The sequence below is a fragment of the Pinus tabuliformis genome, chromosome 2_1 (assembly GCF_031772625.1).
Source record: "Pinus tabuliformis cultivar Carrire ecotype Pingquan chromosome 2_1, CPIR1, whole genome shotgun sequence".
NCBI lineage: Eukaryota > Viridiplantae > Streptophyta > Pinopsida > Pinales > Pinaceae > Pinus > Pinus tabuliformis.
Window position 1 is genome coordinate 786,697,640 of NC_142299.1, and position 12,843 is coordinate 786,710,482.

At 35.8% G+C, this 12,843-nt stretch overlaps 1 pseudogene; it reads left to right on the forward strand.

Annotated features, from left to right (window-relative positions):
- Window positions 1-2,246: 2,246 nt before the first annotated feature.
- LOC149202942 (cytochrome P450 78A4 pseudogene) lies at window positions 2,247-4,161 on the forward strand (annotated as a pseudogene).
- The last annotated feature ends 8,682 nt before the right edge of the window (window positions 4,162-12,843 follow it).

Below are 12,843 nucleotides of genomic sequence, written 5' to 3' on the forward strand. Positions count from 1 at the left end.
GGAGATTTTCCATGCGTTGTTGGCAGTTGGGCCATGTTTTTGAATATTTGATGGTTTTCACAACTTCTTATAGGGATTTCTTCTAACATTGCTAGAATTTGTTCCTTGCTACAATTTCTTCTAGATTTTAGATAGAGTATGTAGTAACACAACAGTCAATTATAATTTCTTTTAATGGTCCTAAATTATCCTTTTGGTGGCATCCATGCTTATTTGGTTTATTTTGGTTATGAGTCGCACATGCATGCTTGGAATATGGCATGGGGGTGATTGGTTGAAGAGAAATTTGATTCATCCAATTTATGGTTGGGTGGAACATGGAAGTCCCAAACATAGTCGGTCTATTCATTCATTAATAAGAGTTTCTTGTCCTTGGTATTTCATATATTTTAATTTTCTTAAATATATTTTTATGTGATTATTATTTCTTATATATATATGATTCCATTATATTAAATTTATATTTTACACTTTTAGTATTTTAATTTAATTTTTATGCAATCTCAACTCTATATATACATGAGATTCCATTTCATTATACTAATATTTTTTTTTAAGTATTTTAATATTTACTTATTTTCAATTTCTTAAATATTGATTTAATATTCTTTTTAACTTTTACCTCCTTTAGTTTATTGATTTTTTAATTTTCTTAAATATAATATTATGGGATTATTATTTCCTATATATATGATTCTAGTATTTTATAATTTTTAGTATTATATATATATATATATATAAAGTCAAATCAAAATTTGGTGTATTGGTGTATGATTTCTTTATTTGTGGGAAAATAGATTCATCTCACTAGAATGATTTGACTATAAATGTCTATTAAAATGTATTTATAGTATACTAATATGTAATTGCTTAAAAAAAAATAAACACATGTGATTTAACTATTAAATCTACTTATAATATATTGAACTAATTTTTATTTTTATAATTATTTTTTAATTTGAGTTCTTCAAAATAACATATTTTTTATATATACTATCTTTTTAAAGTTTTAGTAAATATTAGTTTATTAATTATGATTAGATGATGTTGTTTTTATTATATATATATATATATATATATATATTTTAAATTTTTGTCATTATTGATTATTACAATCTATCACACTAATTTAATTAGAATTTTTAATTAAAATAATTTTAGCCCATGAAGAATAATAACCCAATTATGGATTTCCATGTAAATAATAAAATCCCCAACTTTAATCCTTAAACTTTTTTAAGGCAAAATAAATAAATTTAAAACAAATTAAAACTTTATGTAGTATTAAAAACAATCCAGTTAACAAGAAAATGGCTAAATTTAATTAACCAAAACGCCCGAGGCAATCTATAACAGGCTGGCACCAAAAAGAGACACAAACAGAATCGAAAATACGCATCATATGAAAAGGAGAATCTTAATGTCCCTGCAACTTATACCGCAGGTAAAGTATGGTTATTACACTTTGACAACTCCAGGAAACGAAAAGGAGATAACTTATACAGCAAGTATGGTCATTGCCCTTTCACAACCCCACGCATGCACCACTATGTAACTCGGCAAAACGTTCTAATGACCCACGATAGTGTTACGTATACTATCGTCTTAGGAGAAACGTATACGTATTGAACTTCGTTTACTGACAATAACTAAGAGCTGAATAACAACCGCTGTGCTGTGAGTATACATTGTTTTATCTTGGGATAACCTTAATAGATAAATAATCAAAACCGTCGCATTTAAGCTAATTTTACATCTGGACGGCGCGACGTGGACTACTTGCGCATATATATTAATGTTTAGTTACTTCTTTGAAACTACTTTTACTTCCTTGTACCTCTCAACATTCGAGAGGTTGTGATGTTCAGAGATGTTTCAACCATCTTTGTTCCTTGACCTCTCAACATTTGAGAGGATACGATGTTCACTGATACACGTTTGACCTCCCACTTGTGTAGGGTTTTATTATTGGATATCAATCTCAGGGTGTCGTTACTCTTTCCACCTCTGATTTAATAGAACCGACAAACCTCTCACGTCGCATCTGTCTGACGGCGTGACAAAGCTCTTTCATCACATCTGTCTGACGGCGGACAAGATTGATGACATCAATCGTAATGGAATGAATTGCCAAGGAAGGAGGAATTAAATCCGCGCATCCATGCATCGCCATCTAGGCTGGGGTGGAACGCATCCAATGGAGTTGGTATTCCCTGTTCCACTAGGAAAGTAAATCGGGCTGGATAATGCCGGAGATGGTGCCGCTGGTACCGCCACTACTGTTATTTTCTTGGAAGCATATTTTTCCCACATGCCCCTGCTTCACTCCTCCGGCTATAAGAGGGCGTGCACTCCTCTTCCTCATTTAACTCGCTTTCCATTCACTCATTCCATAGTTACTTACGTCTGTATCTTAGGCAATGGAGAATCCTGAATCCTCTTCGACAAGGGGCTGGTGGCTCTACGCCATTTTTCTTACAAAGAATGGAGTACCTGACCATGTACTACATTCCACGGACCATATTTCTGCAGTGGGGCAGTGGTCACTCTATATAGCACTGCTTATTGTTGCTGTTTGTGGTGCAATGCTTTCTTGGTTCAGCCCTGGAGGATGTGCATGGGCTGCTGCCAGACACAAGAAAGCCATCGCCATTCCTGGCCCCAAAGGATGGCCCGTTATCGGAAGCCTCATGGACATGAGCGTCGGACTTGCTCACCGAAATCTCGAGTATCTGGCTCGTCTCCATGGTGCCAAGAAAATCATGGCCTTTAGCTTGGGCTCGACACCAGCCGTGATTACATCGGATCCTGACGTGGCCAGAGACCTGCTTAGCTCCTCTCACTTTGCAGACCGACCACTCAAACAATCCGCTCAGCAGTTAATTTTCGGCAGGGCGATGGGGTTTGCGCCCAACGGTGACTATTGGCGACTCCTGCGAAGAATTTCTGCTACTCATCTCTTCTCTCCACGCCGAATTGCGGCCCACGAAGTCGCTCGTCAGGTGGACTGCACGACCATGCTTTCCGACATAAGGGATGAGTCTGATATTAATGGCGGCGCCGTCACGCTCCGTCGACATCTCCAGAAAGCGGCCCTTAATAATATAATGGGAAGTGTCTTCGGTCGACGTTCGGTGGATGCCGAGACTGAGAAGAATCTTCGCGAGATGGTGAATGAGGGATTCGAGCTTCTTGGAGCATTCAACTGGGCTGATCATCTCCCATGGCTACGAGTACTCGATCCACTCAGAATCCACAGCCGCTGCGCTCGTCTTGTTCCGCGTGTTACATCGTTTGTCAAGAACATCATCGACGAGCATCGACAGAGGGACGACACGGCCGACTCAGACTTTGTGGATGTCCTCCTTTCGCTCCGAGGAGACGACAAGCTCGACGACGACGATATGATCGCAGTTCTATGGGTAACATAATTAAGCACGACACAACTATTATTTTAGTGCTAAAATTAAAAGTTTTAGTGTTAGAATTAAAAAATTTCGTCTCTTATTTTGTTTTGATGCAGGAAATGATATTCCGCGGCACAGACACAACGGCTTTACTTACAGAATGGGCGACGGCAGAGCTGTTGCTCAATCCGCAAGTGCAAAGCAAACTTCAGGCAGAGCTGGACGCGGTTGTCGGGCGCAACAGAAACGTAACAGAAGACGACATCGAGAAGCTCCCGTATCTTCAAGCGGTAGTGAAAGAGTCTCTGCGGATGCACCCACCAGGGCCTCTCTTATCATGGGCCCGCCTCTGCACGGAGGATTGGTTCATGGCGAACGGGATGTGCGTTCCGGCGGGCACGACGGCGATGGTGAACATGTGGTCTATTACCCACGATCCGGAGATCTGGGAACGTCCCCATCAATTCCGTCCACAGAGGTTTCTCCCGTCGGAAGGCGGACAACATGTGGATGTCCGAGGAAACGACCTGCGGCTTGCACCCTTTGGTGCCGGTCGTCGCGTATGCCCGGGCAAGGCTCTGGGTCTCCGGACCGTTCAGCTGTGGGTGGCGAAACTGTTTCATCATTTCACATGGGTGCCTTCTCCTAACCATCCGGTGGACCTGACAGAGAAGCTTAAACTATCATGTGAAATGGCAACGCCCCTTACAGCCATATCTGTGAGTAGGATCCCACTTCCTTCAACTTAACAACAATTCCGTGCCGCTATAGTGTGTCCTAATTCGCTCATCTCGATGAAGAATAACAATCAGAATAAAATGATAACGCCCAGTATATTTGACTTCCGCTGCATTTAGAAACGCATATCTCGATGAAGTGGGTTCCGTTTTGTAATAGTACTGTTATTTGATTCTTATCTTTATTTCACTCATAAATTATGAAATTATAATATGTTATCTTTAAATTAATAAAATAATATAAAAATACAATTATCCATTATTTGTGTTTTTTAAAATTGAATTTCATTAATTGCAAAGAAGCCAGTTATATCAGGAAATCAGATATATCAAAGTATATTTGTTATATTTATGGTTTCAAATGCTAGGATAATCCATAAGTAAATCAGATATATCAAAGTATATTTGTTATATTTATGGTTTCAAATGCTAGGATAATCCATAAGTTCTTTTTCTTCTTAGTTTTTGGGACATTTATATGTCAGAGTGAGTAATCCATCACAACTAAGGATAATGTTGTTTTTTAATTTTTTTGAGAAAGTCCCATAGCAATCGGATCAGTCGAATTTGATAGTTCTTTCTCGCTATTTAAATAATCAGACTCATGGTTGTGCTTCTGCTACTAATTACATGTGCAATTATGACTAAAGTTCTCTTTGAAGCCTCCTAATTATAGGAACAATTATTGCTAAACTTCTCTCATTCTCCTTTGCCAAAATACTTTGCTCTACTGTGGGGTGAATTAATGCTACTAGGGGTTGCCTTGTAACTTGAGAGGCTTAGTTGTTACGAGATGTATTCTGTTTTTGGGAGTTGTTCTTCTTTTGACTTGCAAAAATCTTGGTATTTGAGGTTACCATCAAATCTCTCCATCCACGGTAGCTTCTCTTTGGATCCTCGTTACAAAACGCTCCTTTTGAAGAGGGGTGTGCACTCTCAAGGTGCCCAAGCTATTGGCAAATTCTACACCTAAAAGTCGCATTTTCACAGTCCAATGGTCAGGTATACTCCTTATCCTCCCACTTGAGGGCGATTTTATCTAGTAGACCTTCACTGAAGTCCACTTCCATGCATACGCAGATGAAACTTAGAAATGTTTTGTCAATATTACTTATCTACTTTGATGAAGCGACCTATAGAGTCACCAACATCCTCTTGGATCTCTCACCAGCTCCATTGAAGAGGAAAGTTTGGAAGTCTAACCCAAATAGGAATATGCAAGGTCTTCATGGTAGGAGGATTAAACTCAAAAAACCATGTTGAATGAAGAGACCATCCCAGCCCCAAAACTAGGGCCCCTAATCAAAAATATTATTTTGGTCTTCCAGATCTTTGAAGAAAACCACAAAATATCCTTTCAAGCAAAATAACAAATCTATATTTTGGGACCATTTTTGGTAGGCCTAATCCCAGAGGGTAGATGTCGAGGGTCAAAATCCATTTAAAAAACATATAATCCCTCGACTTTTAAAATATGTTGCTCTCTTATTAATGATGTCATTCACCTCTAGCAATCAGTTATCCAAGTAATGTTCCACCATAAAATCCTGACCTGAGAGCTCCTTAGGAGTTTGAGAAGTGAGATTCGGATTTTGGGATTCCTTAAAAGACACGGGCCTTAAAAAAGAAGATGCCCTTTTTCCCCTGGCACCTCCTTTTAGAACAACAACTAAGAAGACTGTAGCGTCCTTTTTAATTCCATAATCTTTGAGACCATTTTCCATCCTCAGTACCATTTGTTCATAGAGGAGCCTAATCACTCCCACAAGGATTCTTGTAATCTGATGAATTTTGTCATCTACCAAAACTACAACGTTTCTCACTTTTACCTTGATGCACATAGATTATCTAGATAAGAACTTAACAAAAATGGGAAATGTTTGAAGATCCCCAACCCTAAAAGCTTACTTTACATGTTCCAAACAAGCAACCAGGCACCTCAAGGGAGACATATCGCCCCTGGGAAGCCACACAGGCTTGAGACTTTTGTAAAATAATTTGCAATCGTTGTGAAAACCCATATTAACTTCTCTTTCTGACATTTCACCAAATAATTTGTCGACATCAAATTGATAGTAAAGTTTTCCTAAAATTGAAAGTTTACATCAATATTGAATAACCTGTTTAATTTTCATGGTTATGATTTTAAAGTAGGCAAAATTTGAAATTTGCACTAAATTAGGGGAGAGGCAATTTTGATAAATGAGATACATTATCAATTTAAAAGTAAGATTATAGCAATCTATTATTAATGTTGTATTAACCAATAATTTTATTATAATTTTTTGCATTTACTATATATATATATATATATATATATATATATATATATAGAATAATAGATTTGAAGTGTTCTTGGGTGATTAAATAAATCTTTAGTTATTTTTTGGTTTTTTTATTTATTTATTATAACTTTGTCGATTTTTCTAATTTTTTTTACTTTATAGCTTATAAAAGGTTGATTAAGTACTTTTTAAAACCAAAAAACATAAAAACATTGTCTCTATTACAACATTTAATGTAATTAGACCTAATGAACTTCAATTGATAATATATATTTATAATCAACTATAATATAATAGTAGCAATACATTAAATGTAAACCCCGTGGATTAGCCCAATTGGTCGAATCCTCATCATTAAAGAACCTTTGCTATTGGTAGGTCATGGTTTCAATTCTCTCTACACCCTCGGGATGAGGCTCCATGGTTGAGCTGATAGGAAGTGAATCCTTTAGGTCGATCTCTCCTATACAAATATCCCTTTGAGTGGATCTTCCTCGTAAAAATATTTTGCGGATGTAGTGGTTTGTGAACTAGATAGAAAAAACAATACATTAGTTATTAATATATGTGTAAATATATTTTGCGGATGTAGTGGTTTGTGAACTAGATAGAAAAAACAATACATTAGTTATTAATATATGTCTTTAATTATGCTGATAGGAAGTGGTCCCTTTGAGTGGATCTTCCTCGTAAAAATATTTTGCGGATGTAGTGGTTTGTGAACTAGATAGAAAAAACAATACATTAGTTATTAATATATGTCTTTAATTATGTTGATAGACATGTCTATTTTACAATATGAATTCCACAATTTTCATTTAGTTATTAATAATTATTAGGTGGATGGTAGGAATTTAACCTCCATAGAATATTTTTGAATATTCTTAATAGTATACACAAACCAAATACTCAGATTTATTTCCAAAGTAGTTATGTCTTTTTCCTTTTAATTAAATTCATTAATTAAAATAAATGTCATATTAACAAGTGCTATATGAAATTAGTTATGGATTTTTGGGCATGTGCTATTGAGAAGAAATGGTATTGTAACAAAGCCTCTTTACAAATTAAGAATTTCTAAGACAAAATAGACATGAATATCTTTGGTTTACAATCTCGCTACATGTTTTTTTAAATGTATATATCTTTAACTTATATTTAATTATTTTTCTCATTTCTTTGTGATTTTTTTCCGCTAAAAGAAAATATTACATCGTTGTTCATAGTTTTCACAAAAGTACATTGGCCTCACTCAGACTAGATTTGTTTGTTGGTATGTTAACATCCAAGTTTTTTACATCCAACAACATGGACTGCACAACCAAGCATATGGTATATCTAGAAGATAAAAAAAACAACATAAACATATAAAACGAACAACCATTTATGATTCAGAAGATGTCACAAGAGTAGGGTTGTTGACATAGTACCCATGTGCATCAAAAACCTAAGTTGACACTGTATGTGTTGTTCCATATGCCTCATGTGAGCTTGTAGACTATATAGGCTATCTTGTATTCTCCATTATTCCCTGGAATATCATTAAGGAAATGATTTCATTTCTATCATCATGCTTCTCCTTGACAACTTGCCCTAGAAAAAAATTTAACTTCCAAGGAAAAGCAACCATATTTATTTACTAATTTCTCTTGCCCCGTTTGTACCCAAAATCTAGGAACCATTGAGAAAATTATTCCAAAAGCTCAAAATCTAAGACTGTCTATTTGTCCCTATGAACATTTCTTTAGAGCCTTTAAATATCAGCCTATGTGAATGGAGGGATCATATCTTAGTAAAGAACTATCGCATCCCAAGAAAGAGATTTGGAACGAGACATTCTAACCTAGCTACACTCCCCAACACTTGGAAACAAAAGCCACATTGACACGGCATGATAAACCAAATAATCCGCAACACTATTTCGACTCTGAGAAGGCCACATATGAACTTACCTTGAAACCTAATGAAGTCAAACTTCTTAAGAACAGAAAGTTGTAGACTCTCCTTGCTTCCACAAAACCATATTTTAGATATAACAATCAAAATTCTTGCCACATAATTGAAAAAAAAATGTAATACCAACAAACCAAAACCAACACCGTGCAATAAGGGTGAACAGTTGATAGGAAATTATCCCAGGAAAATAAATATAATTCAAATGTAAAGGAGCATTTAAAATACAACCAACCAAGGTATCCACTAACTCTACCAGAGAAGGGATGAAAGGACCCAATATCACCCAGAAAATGAAAATAATGAGATAAAAAGAGGCACAAATCCAGGAACATGTTGTTACCCGAGAACACGACCAAGAACAAAGGAGGATGCTTATTTGCAAGCCAACTTTGAAACACCGAGCTGAAGTGGCCCTCTAAATAAGGGTAGGATCTGTGCAACTAACATCAGCGTGCTTTAAGCTGACATTATTTTTATTATGATCATCCCTCAAGCAAGAACCATTTATAAGAAAGACCTTAGATGGTAATATTTTTCCTTCAAGAGCAAGCACTAAAGTATCCACTACCAAGGAAAAGAGAGTTCATATGGTAGCCCATTTTGTTATTGGGGCAAATGTATCCTCATAATCGACCCCTTTCTCTTGTCCAAAACCTTTTGCTAGGGGGCTACCTTTATGCTTTTCAAATGAGACTTCTTCTTTATACTTTTTCTTGAAGACCCACTTGTAGCATATCTATTTGGTTCCCAAAGGATAATCCATCAACATCCAGGTTACATTCTTTATCATAGCATCATACTCTTTTTACATTGCTTCTTTCCATTTAGCATGAGAAGTAACTTATTTGAAGGAAGTTGGTTCAAAATCTATAGACATATTTAATTCACAATCATAAGCAACACCCATATAAACTGGTGAATCATAATTGTCTACATAACCTCCATTTTTTCTAGTAGAGATTCTTGCTCCTATCTTTCCAATCTCATAAGGACTAACACTTTTAGATTTCTTAGAAAGCCGCTTTGGAGCACCTTTATGAGATATACTAGGATGCTCAATTGAATAATATGGGGATGAATCAAGATTGATCCTTCCAATTCTCTCAAACACATCACTCAAAGTGTCTTCTTGATCAAATGTTTATGATTCATGAGATGGAGAGAGTGCTTCAGAAGGAGTTTCCATAGATTGATATAAGATATTGATGCCCCCTTTAGGATGTGGAATCTCATAATCAAATTCATGAATGTAGAAATCTGATATAAATTTCAATTACTCAAGATTTCAAATTGAAAAACAAGAGACACAATTCTACTCTACTAATTTGTGGAATAGAAATCACAATTTAGAACAATGTAAATAAACATGTAAGAAGAAAACCCACAAATACACAATGGTTTCAAGGGGAACCCAACTGGGAAAACCCCTCAAGCATTTTTGCATTAATTAGTTGAATTGATAAACTATTACAATTTCTTGCTCGATCTCTGAGCACAACCTGCATAAGAATTTTTTTTCTCCCACTAAATAAGGACTTGTCACCAACACTTAGCCACTTTATGCCTCTATAATCCTCCTATTTCACTGTAGAATCCTTGAGGAAATTATATAGTAAAATATATGAATCACCTCCTCTTTTCCTACAAAATTCCTAAGGATTGATCTCCTTACTCATGCAAAACCTGTACACTCAAAAATAGTATACAACGCATGTTACACTACCTTCTCATCTCCACTTTAGTTGAGCAATTCGAAATCCATGCATGCATTAGCTGTTTTGGGCTAATTGATCAATTAACTAATAGATCTTTGAGTTAGACTGTTAGGCCCCTATAATACTAGTGTAAACCCTTATTGTTATTAGTACAACCCCCTCATTATATTGTTGTACCCATGTATTCCCCATATTGTTATTATTGTGCCCCATAGAAGCCCACTATTGTTATTATTGTGCCCTTACATTATTATTGTTATGTCGGCTCTGATTATATTATGACCCCTTAGACTCCTATATATAGAAATGAGGTATTGTCATTTGTATCATCGAAGAATTTTTGCTTTGTGTAATGTAAAGGAGGTTTCCCCCTCGAAGAGGCTTATTTCTAAGGTGTTGATCTATCTTTTCTATCTTTTTGTGAGCTGGTTTCAAAACATTTGGTATCAAAGCTTTGGATTCTAGGGTTTTGCCACTCCAAATAGGTCATCGTGGAATTTTTGCTATAACTCTTTCACTACGAAGTATAAGAAGCTAAAAAATCAACCCATTTGAGAAGAAATCGGTCTAAACCGTGTGTCCGAATTTGAGATCTTGTCTCACTATATTTTTGGAGATATGATCTGATGAAGTTAGGGTTTTGCAAGCTCCAAAATTTCATCTCAAACAGGTCATCGTCAAATTTTCACTATAATATTTGTTCTACGAAGGTTCAGACTCTGAAATTAAAACCCATTTGAACAAAAATCTTGGTGAAGCTCATGTTTGAATTTCAAATCTTGTTTCGCTACAGTTTCGGAGATATAATATGAGATATTTAGGGTTTCTACAGGGTCTCGAATTACATCCTAAGCAGGTGACCTTGGGAACATCGTCAAAACATTCTCTCTGACCATCAAATTGAAATTTCGTAAGAAGTTATAGAAAGAGGACGGACTATAGTTTTTTGTGTATCAGTTTTAGGTCCTAACGTTGAAACAGTGACACGAGGCACTTCGTACAAGTTCGATCTACTGAACCAATCTATAATCGGGTCATCGTGGGAGATTTGACATAACACTTCCTTACGAAATCCAATCTTGATCATACTTTTGGGGTTAGAAAGAGGACTCAGAGGGATATTATAGACCTAAATTTAAGAACTTAAATATCCTAAAGTACAGAGTTATAGTCGTTTCAAGTTCGAGCTTCTAAAATAAAAAAAAAAAATGAGATGAGGAATTTTGATGGCAAGGATCCGCTAAATTGGATACTACAGATGGAGAAATATTTTGATCTACATGGTGTACCACTGTTATAAAAGGTATGTATTGCATCTAATTATTTACAACCGAATCGATTTTTATGGTATCAAAGCTTTGGATTCTAGGGTTCCACTGCTCCAAATAGGACATCGTGGTATTTTCGCTATACATTTTGTTTTACATTGTATCAGAAGCTAAACAGAAAACCCATTTGAGACAACATCGTGCTAAACCTCAGTTCTGAATTTCAGAACTTGTCTCGCTATATATTCGGAGATACGATCTGAGGAAGTTAGGGTTTTTGTAAGCTCCAGAATTTCATCTAAAACAGGTCATTGTGGAATTTTCACTATAACATTTCTTCTATGAAGTTTCAGAAGCTCAAAACAAAACCCATTTGATAATAAATTGGTCTGAACCTTGGGCCCGAATTTTAGATCTTGTTTCACTATATTCTTGGAGATAAAGTCCAAGACCTTTAGGGTTTCTAGAGGCTCCCGAATTACATCCTAAACATGTGACCTGGGGAAAATTGTCATAATTGTCTCTCTTAGCATTGGATTGAAATTTCATAAGAAATTATAGAAAGAGGACAGACTGTAGCTTTCTGTGTATCTTTTTCAGATCCGAAGGTCGAAACAGTGACGCGTGGCACTTCATACAATTTCTCTCTTCTGAAAAGGTATATAATTAGGTCATCTTAGGAGATTGTGCATAACTTTTTCTTGGAGAAACCAATTTCGATAATACTGGTGCCATTTGGAAGAGGATGAAGAGGGCTATTGTAGGTCACGCTTTCAAACTTGGAATATCCGCAATTACAAAGTTATAGTCATTTCAAGATCGAACTCCTAAAATCAAGAAAAGGTGATATGAAGAAGTTTGATGGCAAGGATCCGGTAAATTGGTTACTACAGATGGAGCAATATTTTGATCTACATGAGGTGAAACTGTTACAAAAGGTACATATTGCATCTTCATATTTAGAACCAGATCAATTTTTATGGTATAAAGGGCTTTGTTCTCATAAACCACTTGTTACGCGGTCAATTTTCATGGAGGAAATGATAGCACATTATGAGGATACAAATAGCAACACCTTCTTTAGCCTATTAATAAATCTAAAAAAAAGGTGTTCAATGGCAGAGAACATTGAGGACTTTCAAAAATTGAATATAAGGGAAAATGATATTCCAGAGAGGCAGAGGATTGATGTCTCCATAGGGAATTTAAAGGATAACATTCAACATGAGGTTCGTCATTGGGAACCTGATTCATTGGAGAGGGCAATAAAAGTTCAAAGCAAAATTTTGGCCACAAGGAAGTCTACCCCTCACAACTATAAATATGGAAGCATTGTTTCTCCTATCCTTCCACAACCTGCAAAGTTGACACCACAACAATTGGAAGAAAAAAGCGCAAAAGGGCTTTGTTACAATTGTGATAAAAAATACGCTAAAGGTCATAAGTGTGATGAGAAGAAATTATTTTACATATAT